Here is a 12,440-nt window from a genome sequence, read left to right on the forward strand (position 1 = left end):
TAGGACAACTATTACTTGAAAATTTACGTATTTATTTTTTAACAATCTTCTCTTAACAACTGGAATCAGTTATTTTAAGATTCTTTTTCTTTTGCATGCTTAGATTATCTTTTAAGTCAAGTGTGATTGCCTTGATACTAAAAATATATGAAATATGCCAAAATCAAAGGAAAAGCAGAGGAAATGCCATATGTAGTCATTAATTTCTATATTAATATGTTTGTGAATAAATAACTAAATATTGATTTGATTGGAAATTGCAGCCTTTTTAAATTCAAATAATGGGTGCAGCAGTAGAAGTATTATAAAGAGAAAATGATGACAATAAATTTGTATTGAAGAGAAAAATTTAAATAACAATAATCTGTTTATCTAAATTAAACTTGATGGATAGAATGAAAAACATAAAAAGCAAAAAACAAACCAGACTGATCATAACATTCAATTTCAAATGTGTGAATACTTGTATGAATTGATAAAACTATTTTGTCAGTTATTTATATCAATGTTTGTGGAAACCATATTACAATGCTATTGTGATAGGTGTATTGTTGTATATGACAGTAAAATCATGAATGGTTTGGAAGAGAAGAGTTTGATCTGATAGGCATGTAGAATACGATCAAAGATTCAGTGATCTCCAATGATAATCAAGAATAGTTGCAAGTAGAACTTATTGAGTTGGCATGATCACATAAATAGAATGGATTATGAGCATTGAGAAAGTAAGGAAATGTAGTTTTGGCATATTATTGTTGACAAATAATCATTGCATATGATGAAGAAGACATTATTTGTTTTGGCGCCAACTTCAATAGAGTGAAGCAGGGCCAGAAATTAATCAGAAATTGAAATATGTTGATAGATTGACCCAGAAAGTTCATGTAACACCAGCAAAAATTGACATTGAACCAATGATGAGAAGGAATAAATGTGAAAGAAGCAATGGGGAAAATTATTCTGGAATTATGACAAAAATTTACTTGTATCTGGTGAATGAAAAAGAGTGAGGTCTTATTTCATATTTCAGTACAAATAAACATTTATATTTAAAGCAAACCTCTTTGATATAAAATTCCAAATGAAATGAAGTAACCAACTACACAAAATACAATGCAAAAAAAGTTTTTGTTTTTTTCTTTGTTCCTAGTAAGAACACCTAGGCTGTTAGATTAATCAAACATTATATTCATACTATGCCACAAAAATTTGTTCAAAGAAATATTAATGTAAATAGTCACTCAGAAAATATTTCTTTCATTAACTAGAACCATAACATCAAAAATTACTTTAGACATATTATATTTTTGTAAAGTAAGCTATTTAAGCTTTATAGCTATGTTGGCAAATCTCCACCAATCCTTACAGAAAATGGAATTTTACCAGATTTTATTTTATTTTCATTGAAATATCATTTTCTTCTTCTTCAGTGAAATCTACTTGTAAGATAATGTACCAATAACCTTTCACAGTTCTCATTGCATGTATATTTTGAGAATTGACAGAAAGACAATTAACAGAACCTGTAAAATATTTACCTGAAATTTCATTGTCTCTACATTGTCTGAAGAATGAGATAAAAGCTCAAAACAGTTACAGTTGTTTGACGAAAATAATCCTAGCAATAATCGGTCCAATTTCAGTTTATAGCTGGAATTTCATTTTATTTGTTTGCACAGTTATATTATTACAACATTATCTTATAGGAAATGTAAAAAATTAAACAACTTTAATAAAATGTTAGTTAAATGTATGCTTCAAAATTGAGAGAAATACTAGAGTAGTAAAAGAGGAGACTTCATTTACATTTCCAATAATAAGTTTTCGAAAAATATCAGCAATACTTTTGATGAAGGGTGCTGCATAAGATATATATGTGTGTGTGTGTGGATTAGTGAATTTTTGAGATAACAAAGTGGAAAAAAGGTACTCAATACATAAAATAGAGTGCTTATGTTTTTTTATTGCAAGCAGAAGCTACTTGAATCACTACTTCATGATTGTATACATACATACATATATATATATATATAATATATATATATATATATAATATATATATATATATATATATATATATATATATAGATCTGACTGGGCCTGATGAAGCCTTCCAGCTTCACAGACCCCAGTTGAACCGTCCAACCCATGCTAGCATGGAGAACGGACGCTAAATGATGATGATGATGATGATGATATATATATATATGCTGAGGACATGCAAGAGTTTGAAAGAAATGAAGCCAGTATGCTCTGTTGGGTGGATAATGTTAGTGTGTGTCAGTGTAGTGATTTAATAGAGAAAAACTGGGTATATAGGGCATCAGACGTAGTGTGCCAGAGTGAATACTGTTATGGTCCTGTAATTTGTATGAATGAAGACATTTGCATCATGAAGTGCCAAGTTCTAATTGTGAAGAGAATGTGTGGTAGGGGTAGACCCAGAAAGATGTGGAATGAGGTGGTCAGAAAGGATCTCTAGATGTTGGGCTTCACAGAGGGGATGACTGGATTGAGACTTCTGGCAGTTTGCTGTGCTTCAGAAGACACAACAAGCTAATTAAATATGTAGTCATCCTTGCATACAGACATGTCGTCTGCATTCCTCTTCAGCCGAGTGTTCCTAATCTTGTGGGCTCAAGGGTGCTGGTGCCATGTAAAAAGCACCAATGCCAGTTCCACATAAAAGTCCCTGTGCCAGTGCTGTGTAAAATCACCCAGTACACAGTACACTCTGTAAAGTGGTTGGTATTAGGAAGGGGATCCAGTCATAGAAAACATGCCAAAACAGACATGGAGCCCAAGTAGTTCTCCAGCTAACCAGTTCCTGTCAAACCGTCCAACACATGCCAGCATGGAAAACAGATGTTAAAAAAAATGTATAGGCATGTATGTATATATCTATATCTAGGGGAATCGCTGATGAGAACCCAATAAAGTTATCCCTGCTCTATATTGAAGAGATGAGAAATTATGTGATCTATTTACATTATTTAAGTTCAACGGATATTTGTCCTCATCTTGTTTGTTGTTAACACAACGTTTTGGCTGATATACCCTCCAGCCTTCTTCAGGTGTCTTGGGGAAATTTGAACCTGGGTTCTCATTCCTATGGTATTTTTCGATGTTATTATTATTATTATTATTATTATTATTATTATTATTATTATTGTTCAGGTCACTGGTTGGAATCAAACTCGGAATCTTGGGGTTAGTGGCCTACACTCTTAACCACTACGCCATATTAACATAAGTGTTAATACTTATGGTATGCAAACTAGTAGCTTCAGTTCTCAGTAGCTATTGGAATTGTTTAGTATATAAACAGATTGGCTGCTTATTTTCCTGGGATTAGTCAAATTGATGAAGACACCTTTTATGAGAACCAAATACAGTTTGAAAATTGATTAAGGCTGTTCATTATTATTTTCAATCTATGAAGAAATAGCTAAATCATCCATTACATAGCTTATGTATATCTACGTATCTATTGATATATATATATATATATATATATATATAAATTAATGAATGACAAAAGAACAAGTATTATATAATCATTTTCATTAGCTTACAGCTGTTTCTGCAATAGGAAACACTGCACACAGAGCTGAGTCCTCACATCACTGCTTGGTTTGTTTACACCTCAGTAACTTACATTTGCCAAAAGCGATCAATAGAATATGTACCTAATTTCAAAATGGTATTCAATGACTGAAACAAGTAAAAAACAAAAGATATGCACACACATATGTTACATGTATGTTACATATATGTGCATACATACATCATCTCCTTCCTCAGAGAAAGAATTTGAATAATTAAAAACAGAAGAGAATATAATATATATATATATATATATATATATATATTTCGACGTTCATGTTCATGTACTTGACTCAACAGGTCTCCTCAAGCACAGCGGGACGTTCTGGGATCCGGGGTACTTTGAATGGGCAGGGGCTATGCGGAACTGATGCAGGAAGCAGCCCGTGACTGCAAAGACCCGGGCTGCTTCCTGCATCAGTTCCGCATAGCCCCTGCCCATTCTAAGTACCCCGGATCCCAGAACGTCCCGCTGTGCTTGAGGAGACCTGTTGAGTCAAGTACATGAACATGAACGTCGAAATAAATATCAATGGAAATAGTAGTTATGATGCCTGTGCCAGTGGCACATAAAAAGCACTATCCGAACGTGGCCAATGCCAGCGCCGCCCCAACTGGCTTCTGTGCCAGTGACACATAAAAAGCACCATCCGAACGTGGCCGATGCCAGCGCCGCCCCGACTGGCCCCTGTGCCGGTGGCACATAAAAAGACCATGCGAACATTGCCAGCTCCGCCTAGGCTGGCTTCTGTGCCGCTGGCACGTTAAAAGCTCCAACCGATCGTGACCGATGCCAGACCCCCCCTGGCACCTGTGCAGGTGGCACGTAAAAAGCACTCGCTACACTCGCGGAGTGGTTGGTGTTAGGAAGGGCATCCAGCCGTAGAAACTCTGCCAGATCAGACTGGAGCCTGGAGCAGCCCCTGGCTTCCCAGATCCCGGTTGAACCGTCCAACCCGTGCTAGCGTGGAAAACGGACGTTAAACGATGATGATGATGATGATGATGATATCATAAATATATGCATCAACTGCACAGTTTGAATATCAAGGATTTTAATTTTCAATTTTTACACAAAATATAGCAAGACAATTCTAATTCTCTATTCACATGTTACTGCATAGAGGGTAGTGCATTCTTATTTTGGCTAAGTAGAAATTAGCTATTGAACTGAGAGTTAACATATCTTCTCAATTTCAATGTAAAAATGATTGCAACAGTTCTATTAAGAACAAAAAGAAATTTAGAGACTAAATTTTGAAAGAATCAATTTGAGACGTAAAACTAAATTACTTAAAGAAAAAAAAAAGAGAGAATCTTACATTGAATTCAGAATAAACTTAAATTTCTGTCATGAATAAAATTGATGAAGACAAGCATATTTAATACTTTCAAATATATTTTTAATTGTGTAAAGAAACAAGATTTCTTATCATTAACAAGTATGATGTTGAATATAATTTTATAAATACTTACATTTTATTGCTAATTGTATTCTTTTGTTTTATACTCTATAAATTGCAACAAAAAGAATGGTATGTTTCTCATAAGGTACACAATGAAATGTTTATTGCATACTTGAACACAAGGTCTATGTGCTTGCAGTTTGGCACCTTATCCACTCAGCCCAGATGCTAATCTAATTACATGAAATCACTTTACCTTTGCTTTGCTTCTATCTTTTAATGAAAGAAGCCACAAAGTTTAGGGAGGGGAGAGAGAGAGAGAGAGAAAGAAAGAAAGAAAGAAAACGATGGAAAGAATTAGTGGGGATAGGTAGTTCCTTAGAAGATACTTTTAATAAAAGGTAGATTAATCAAAATAAGAATTTCTAGTGGTGGTTGCTAACCAAAGGTTACACTCCAAAAATCTTGGATATATCCTACTCATAAAGCAACATACACACAAACACACACATATATACATACATAAACAAGACATCGATGATTTCTAAGGATCCAATTAAAATCTAGAAATGTTAATGTCTTTTCTTTCTGCTTAGCCCCACTGAATTTGTTAAGATTTCACTTAAGAGAATTTCTTAGGTTTCATAAAAAGGCATTGAAATTAGTTTTGAAGATGATGATGGTAATAATGAAGCTGATGATAATGATGATGAAGATATGAAAGACGAGAAAGAGGAGGGGAAGAATCATACAGATTATGATGAGGAAGAAGAAGAGAGAAATGAAAGATGACAGTGGTATTGTTCAAAGCATTTCTGTCAAACATACTTGTCCAGACAAACGATGTATAAATGAAGAATTATTTGTGGATTTTAATTTATAAAATTTATTAAACAAATATTTGAACAAAACCATTTTTTCAGCTCCTTTAACAGAACACTGAAAAAAAAAAAACTAAAAAACAAATAGAACACTGTATAACAGTGCTAGAGCATAATGTGTAGAAACATCAGTTTCAGCTGGTAGCAATATTAGCATCATTGCCTTTCGTATACTTTTTCTATGCTTGTGACAATATTTTCATTTTCACATGAACAAGGCTTAGAAAATGAAACTTGTAATCTTGTGTTTAGATCAATTTCATTGTGTTGAGTCAAAAGTTTTGGCAGCTTAATTGCTTTATTCATAAAGTTACAACAAAAGAAAACCTAGCACATAAAGTAAAGGCCATCATGTTGTACCATCCGAAACCACCTCTCTGACAGTTCTGTGATCCCACACTGATACCAGATCTTGTTCTTCAACTTCTTTACTGAAGCTTCCACTCCTGTTGGTTGATGAAGCATCCTGAACACAGAAAGCAAGCCATGGATCAGAGCAAGTAATAATCTGAGTGAGATATTTTTCCACAATCCTAATGTGCATAAGCAGTGGTTAAGCAAAGGCCAGCTTCCAGAACCTGTTGCCAAGCATGAGAGTTTCAAACACAAGGTGATGCTCTGTATTCAGTGGAACCAGGAGAGGATAATTCACTATGAGTTTGTTCCTGATAGTCAAGCCATCGATACCAACTTGTACTCTGAACAGCTAGAGCAGGTGTATGCTATTGTGCAGCAAAAATACCCAGTATTGGTTAACAAAAGGCAAGCTCTTCTGTAGTAAGACAATACAAGACCTCACAATGCTTGAATGACCTGGAATAAGCTCCAGGATCTTGAGAGAGTTGAACTGATGCCACACTCAGCATATAGCCTGGACTTAGTTCATTTGAATTATTAATTGTTCCAATCCATGGCTCTCTTCCTGCACTTGTGATGCTTCATCAACCAAGGGGAGGTGGAAGAATCACTGAAGGGATTCTTTACCTTGAAGGACAAGAACTTGTATCAGCATGGAATCAAAGAACTGGCTGAAGAGTGGCTTTAGACAGTGCAACACAAAGGCTTCTACTTTGAATGCAAAGCTGCTTTTATTGTAACTTGATGAATAAAGCAAATAAATTAACAAAATATTGCAAAACTTTTGATTCAACACATAATTATTTTTCATTTACATTATATACAACATATTTTGCATTCCTCCATTGAACCCACCTACAACATTTTTCTTCATTTTTTTAAATATATAGTATTATATGTCTGAAGCACTATTTCCTTTTCATTGTAAATTAATTTATCATGTATATTTTGATTAAACCATCATTAGGTAATCTTAAAACATTTTATGCACATTTATAACAATTTTCAATGTATTCAAATGAAGTTAGATTTCCGTGTGACCTATTGAGGTTAAAAGTTAAATATTCTTGAAAGTTACTTTGTTACCATTCTTTGAGCTGTTACCATTAACTAGTCCATTAATTAGTTTATAGTTTACATAGTCAACCTTTCCTGATTATTTCAAGTTTTCCCAGAAAGTAAGTTTCAATCAAATTCCACAAAGCAACCAAGAAAATTACTTGCTAAAGGTCATTGTATTAGATAAGCAGCAATACAGAGAGAAATCACTTTATTATTGTGTGTGTGTATGCACACATATATATACAAGTGCATATCATCAAGCTGAGATTCCAGTTGAAGATCGACCTTACATGGCTTTCAAAGCACAGGGAAATTGTATCAAAGCAAACGTATTGCTTTCGGACTTGCAAATGCAGTGATCTGTTTCCAGAGAGTAATCAATAATATAATCGAGAGCCATAACTGTAGAGCTACTTTTGCATATATTGACAACATAACTGTGTGTGGTAAATCAAAGGAAGAACATGGTCAAAATTTTAAACATTTTCTTCAAGTTGCTAAAGACTGTTGGTCTATTTGTGTATTATTCCAAATGGATTCCAAAATTCTCTGACAAAATAAAACTGTTGGTTGATACTAAATATTTTCCTTTGAGTGAAGAAGCCATGTCAAGTTTAAAAACTTTACGAGATGATTCAGCAAATACTACCTTAAAAGTGATTGATAAAAGCCTTCCTTTCTCAATAGAAACAGGTGCATTGGAGGTAGCTATATCTGGCATTTTACACCAAAATGGAAAGTCAGTTGCATTTTTTCAAGAACCCTCAACCCGAATGAGCGTCATTATTCTTGTATTGAAAAAGAGGCAACAACAATTGTGGAATCTGTGAGAAAATGATATCATTTTCTTCTTGGACGTAACTTCACACTAATAACTGATCAAAACAGTGTTGTTTTATGTTTAATTGTCAAAAGTGCAGTAAACCTAGAAACAAAAAGATAATGTGTTGGCGAATCAAACTAGTCCAGTATAAATTTGATATCATTTACCACCAAGGCAAGTTTAATGTTGCATCTGATGCTTTATCGCATACCTATTGTGCAGCTATGACTGATAATGAACTGTACCGTGTTTATGCAGCACTGTGTCATCCTGCGATCACATGATTGTTTCATTATATTAAAGTTAAGAATCTACCATACTGTGTAGATGATGTAAAGTGTATAACTAACAATTGTGTAATATGTTGTGAGGTGAAGCCTCGCTATACTAAAACCTCTATTTCATCAGTAATTAAATCTACTCAAGCTTTTGAAAGATTGAGTGTTGATTTTAAAGGACCCCTACCTTCAGTGTCAAAGAACCATTATTTTTTAACTGTTGTGGATGAGTATTCATGTTTTTGTTTATTTTTCCATGCACTGATACTAGTGCTCATTCCATTATTAGTAATTTGAAATTTTTATTTCATCTTTTCAGATTTCGTGCTGTTTTTCATAGTGATAATGCTAAATGTTTTGTACCTAAAGAACTTAAACAATTTCTGTATGATAGAGGCATAGCAATTACTCATTCTACTGTGTACAATTCTCGTGGAAATGTTCAATGTGAAAGGTATAATGGAGCAATATGAAATTTACCAGTTTCTCAATAGGAAGTCATGCTTTCAGAAGTTTTACATTCGCAACGTTCATCGTTATGCACAGCATCTAATGAGACCCCACATGAGAGATTCTTTAAATTTCCTAGACGTTCTATGAGTAGTGTTTCTGTTCCTATTTGTTTAATGCAAGGACCTGAAAAAGTGCTTGTTAAATGACATGTAAGTATGATCCATTAGTAGATGAAGCCCAATTGGTACAAATTAGCCAAACATAACCTATTTCTTTATTACCTACAAGGGGCTAAACACAGAGGGGACAAACAAGGACAGACATAGGTATTAAGTTGATTACATCGACCCCAGTGCGTAACAACTGGTACTTAATTTATCGACCCAGAAAGGATGAAAGGCAAAGTCGACCTCAGCGGAATTTGAACTCACAACGTAACGCAGACGAAATACCGCTAAGCATTTCGCCCGGCGTGCTAACGATTCTGCCAGCTCGCCGCCTTATTAGCCAAACATAACCATGATTGACTCACGGTTATGTTTGTATTTTGTTGGTTAATTGTTCTTTTTTTTTTAGGAGGGAAAAATGTTGTGATTTTAGTTTTGATCACGTGACTTTGATTGTCTCGATTTCTGTTATTTGCCTACAGTGCAACTGTTCAGAGTTCTGTTCTGTTTATGGCACAACGTGTTCAGTGCTCGTTTTTAGTTAGTCAAGACTGTAGCAACTTGCTGCATAAAGCTATTATTGTGTTGAAGTGTAGTTTTGCTTATAATTTAACAATCTTTGTTTGTACTATAGATTATTGTATTTTTTAGATGATTAAACCTTTTAAACTTAGATATTCCAGTTTGGGTTTATAACACAGTAATCAAGGAAAACTAACTAAAGAGAAAGAGAGAAAAATATTTAAGTATGAACACACACAAATAAAGCAAACAATCATAGCGAAAGAGACATTTTATAGATGTAACATTCTCTATTATTCCCCCAACTAAGAAGATAATATTTAGATAATGCAATACTATAGAGCAAATTGTATATTAAAAGGCACAACCAAATTGAATGTAATTTTTTTTTAGCAATGATGATCCAGTCCTAAGCTACATTTTGAGATAAAATAATTGAGATTTGGTTCATTAAAAAGAAAGTTAAGTCAAAAATGGGAGAGTGAGGCAAAAGTTTGACTTGAATCAAAACACATCAGTTATTTTAAAAGCAAAGTATAAATTAATTGGGTTTAAAAGAACATGCTCATTAAGAAGTATCTTTTGATGAAAACCTTGTTAAAAAGTATTAGCTACAAAAAGAACAGGGTAGCTTTAAGTGACAAAAACAAAATGGTAACCACAAAACTGATTTTGAATCAAAATATCTCAGCTATAGTAAAAGTAAACAATACAACAGTTGTATTCAAATGAAAGAGCCTAATGAGAAGAATCTTATGGTGAAATTTCAAAACTATCCAGCATTGCACCTTATAAATAATGATTGTGCAATTTGCCTTTTACTCTAAGAGAGAAATACTTTGTTGCCAGTAGAGGTAATAATTTTTTGAATATTATATGCCCCAATTTTATTCAGGATGTTTGCAAAAGGGATATGAAGGCCTGCAACATCAATATTAGCGGTTGGGAAGCAATTGCCAGCAACCGTAGAGATTGGCAACGTACCGTAAAAGAGGGAATACAAAGGAGTGACAGAGAGAGAGAGGAGAAATGGAAAGACAAGAAAAGACGTCAACAAGAAACTATGACATTACAACCAGCCAGGAACAGTCTTCGCTACATTTGTGGTACCTGCCAGAGGGAGTGTTTGTCCAGGATAGGACTACACAGCCACAGCAGAAAGTGTATCAGGATATGAAATGTAAAAGCCAGACTGGACTATTTTATGCACAACTCCATTGTCTCCCGAGACAAAAAGGATGCCAACAATATTCAGGTAACTCTGCTTCTGGAACACTCACCTCCACTATTAATTAGGTTATCTAGGCATCAAAAGCTATCATCTACTTTTAGGGAGTTTTCCAAGCATTTGGAAATTAATCTCATCTTCTCTTGGCTTTCACTCAGGTCAGGAATATCATTACAGGCTGATGAGACCTACTACTGGTACCATCTAAACCAGTGGTACCTGTTTCATGGTTGAGTGGTTGATGATTAAACCAGCTCGCACACTTGAGTAACTTGCTACACTTGTGAGGTGGGTGTTTGAATACCTGACAAGACTAAAAACAAGATGTATTGAAGGGTAGATGAACTTGTGGGCCAACAACCACCTAGATGGGGAAGACAATGGCAAACCACTCCAATATCTCTGCCAAGAAAACACAATGAGAAAGTCAGAACAAAGTTCTGCTATAGCATCATCTGACAGAACTTGTGCTTCATTGTGAAGACTTTTGTTGTTGTGTCATTAGCATGTGGCAAAAATGTATGATATATAATGAGACGACTCTTAACTGCTAACTATTCTTGTTCCTTTGGTAGTCTGCCTTCCCAGATATCCTGTTTGTCATCTTACAATAGATCTTGTGCATCCATTGTTTACAATGGAACAATGTATGGAATACCAGCCAACTTTTTGACTACACATCGAATATAGGCAATTCCTTAATGGCAGTAGGATCTTGTCTTGTGCCTGCTAACTGAAATACTAGTCTTTGCTAAGGTTTATTTCATTCTTTTACTTGTTTCAAAGACTAGACTAGAGCCATGATAGGGCACCCATCTTGAAGGGCTGAGGTTGAAGAAATTGCCTCAGTACTTATTCTTTTTTAAATATAATTTAAATAAATTTTCTTGTCTAATTTAAAGAATCTTTTATTCTTTTTAAACCTAGTACTTATTCAGTTGGTGTCTTTTTGTTGAGTTACTAAGATGTAGGGATGTAAACAAGTCAAGCAGTTGTCAAGCAGTATCAGGACAAACACAAAGACACACACACATGCACACATGCATACATATATACATAAACACATACATACACACATGCTTACATATATACATTAACACACACACACACACATATATATATAGACATTAGGAAGGGCATCCAGTTGTAGAAACCTTGCCAAATCAGATTGGAACCTGGTGCAGCTCCCCAGCTTACCAGTTTTCAGTCAAACCATCCAACCCTTGCTAGTATGGAAAATGGATGTTAAATGATGATATATATATATATATATATATATATATATATATATATGTATATATATATATATATGTGTGGAGGCGCAATGACCCTATGGTTAGGGCAGCAGACTCACGGTTGTAGGATCGCGGTTTCGATTCCCAGACTGGGTGTTGTAAGTGTTTATTGAGCAAAAACACCTAAAGCTCCATGAGGCTCCGGCAGGGGGTAGTGGCGATCGCTGCTGTACTCTTTCGGCACAACTTTCACTCTTTCTTCTATAGGCCTGCTCGCTTAGCCAGCGGGGTGGCGTCATTTGAAGGCTAAAACAATGCGAAGCGCATTGTGACCAGCGATGTGTAGCAACATCTGATAGCCTGGTCGGTCACGGTGATATACATATATGTAAAGATAAGCATGTGTGTGTGCATGTACAATG

General features: G+C 34.7%; 1 protein-coding gene across 5 annotated transcripts in view; it reads right to left on the reverse strand.

Moving 5' to 3' along the window:
* The window catches only part of LOC115210688 (thyroid receptor-interacting protein 11-like), a 680,082-nt gene that overhangs the window by 522,649 nt on the left and 144,993 nt on the right, over positions 1–12,440 (reverse strand). The window lies entirely within an intron of this gene.

Source organism: Octopus sinensis, linkage group LG4, assembly GCF_006345805.1.
Source record: "Octopus sinensis linkage group LG4, ASM634580v1, whole genome shotgun sequence".
In the NCBI taxonomy this organism is placed as follows: domain Eukaryota; kingdom Metazoa; phylum Mollusca; class Cephalopoda; order Octopoda; family Octopodidae; genus Octopus; species Octopus sinensis.